Consider the following 2237-nt stretch of genomic DNA (forward strand, 5'->3'; position numbering starts at 1 on the left):
GAATCTGGTTTCATTTGTAATCTCTTAGCAATTTTTGTCTGATCATGTAACCTATTTAGGCATAACATCAAGATGAATTTGTATTCATTGGTACTCTCTTAGCATTTTTTTTATCATGTAACATTTACTCTTTATAAGTATGCATTTAATATTGAAGTGTTACTGCTAATGCTACTGCTACTGCTACTTCTTCATACATTCATACATTAAATCCATCCAATGATTGACATGATTCATCATGATGAATCTGGTTTCATTAGTTATGCATTTTTTGTAATCTCGTAGCATTTTTTGTCTGATCATGTTACCTATTAAGTTGATTGTATGACAATGAACCCAGATGCAGCTCAAGTTGCTGGCCCATTTCATATAGTTGAAGAAGCAAATGACTCAACACATTGCAATGGTTAGTGAAGTTTAACATTTATCCTTACATTATTGTTCAATTCAGCCAATTCCCTTTGTCTATTTCATCTTCTTCACAAGAAACTGCTAATTCTCTTGCTACTGCTACTGCTAATGATACTGCTAATGCTATTGCTAATGCTACTGCTACTGCTAATGCTACTGCTACTGCTAATGCTACTGCTACTGCTACTGCTACTGCTAATGCTACTGCTACTGTTACTTCTTAATTCATTCATCCATTGATTCAAAACCATATTCATCTTAGATTGTTCATTGTACCTAATAAGATTTAATCTAATTGTAATAAAACCAGCTGCATCTCCAGTTGCTGACTAATTTCATACAGTAGAAAAAGCAGATGACGCAACAAATTGCAATGGTTAGTGAGGTTTAACTTTATCTTCGTACCTACTAATATTTAATCTAAATGTAATAAAACAAGCTACAGCTCAAGTTGCTGGCCCATTTCATAAAGTAGAAGAAGCAGATGACTCAACCCATTGCAATGGTTAGTGAAGTWTAACTTTAACTTCATTTTAATGCTTAAACACCAGCTTTGGATTAAGCATTATGTCACAACTTCAATTAGWTAAATACAGTTAGTTGGCCACCTAGGAGTTAAGTATCATTTACCACTTGGATTAGCATTTCATTATGTATGTTGTTTATGTACTTTAACTTGATAGAACAAGATGATGTGAAGTATCATTTTTGGTTCATCAAGTTTCAATAACCTAGTTTGATTTATTTTAATGAAGAAAGGTACATTGTTATTTTGACTATATGGTATGATTATTTGTTTGAAAATGTCCAAGTGAACCCAGTTGCAGTCCAAAGGAACCCAGATGATGTCCAAGTGAACCCAGTTGCAGACCAAGTGAACCCAGTTGATGTCCAAGTGAACCCAGTTGCATTTGAAAATGTCGAATCAGGTATTCCATCATTAAAAAAGAGTTGTATCAAGAATAAAAAGATTGCCATCTAATTATTACTGTTCTTACACATATGTCAGCTGAAGCTCAAGTTGCTGGCCCAATTCTTACAGTCGAAGAAACAGATGACTCGACAAATTGCACTGGTTAGTGAAGTAGAACAAATATTCTTAACAAAATGTTCATTGTACATTTATGATGCTCCTCCATTGAACAATTATTTCACAAATTTAAATCTGATTAACCAACCACAAAGTTGTGTCAATCAGATGATGGTCGTGAAGTTGTAATTAGATCAAGACGGAAGAAAGCAAAAAAAAATATAGATACAGTTACTGGTGTAGTCAAGAAAGATGTCCTAACTGAAAATGTATCCGGGATTGGTAAGTTATATCAGTTATTATTTTTTGTAATCTGTCTTCATTGGTACTCTCTTAGCATTTTTTTTGATCATATAACAAATACTATTTATAAGTATGCATTTAATATTGAAGTGTTACTGCTAATGCTACTGCTACTGCTACTTCTTCATATATTCATCCATTGAATCCATCCAAAGATTGACATGATTCATCATGATGAATCTCATTTCATTTGTAATCTCTTAGCATTTTTTGTCTGATCATGTAACTTATTTAGGCATACCATCATGATGAATCTGTTTCATTTGTAATCTCTTATCAATTTTTGTCTGATCATGTAACATTTACTCTTTATAAATATGCATTTTATATTGAAGTGTTACTGCTAATGCTACTGATACTGCTACTTCTTCATGCATTCATCCATTGATCCATCCAATGCTTGACATGATTCATCATGATGAATTTGGTTTCATTAGTTTTTCATTTTTTGTAATCTCTTAGCATTTTTTGTCTGATCATGTAACCTATTTAG

This window comes from Cynara cardunculus (genome assembly GCF_001531365.2).
Source record: "Cynara cardunculus var. scolymus isolate 2C chromosome LG 3, CcrdV1, whole genome shotgun sequence".
Taxonomy (NCBI): Eukaryota; Viridiplantae; Streptophyta; class Magnoliopsida; order Asterales; family Asteraceae; genus Cynara; species Cynara cardunculus.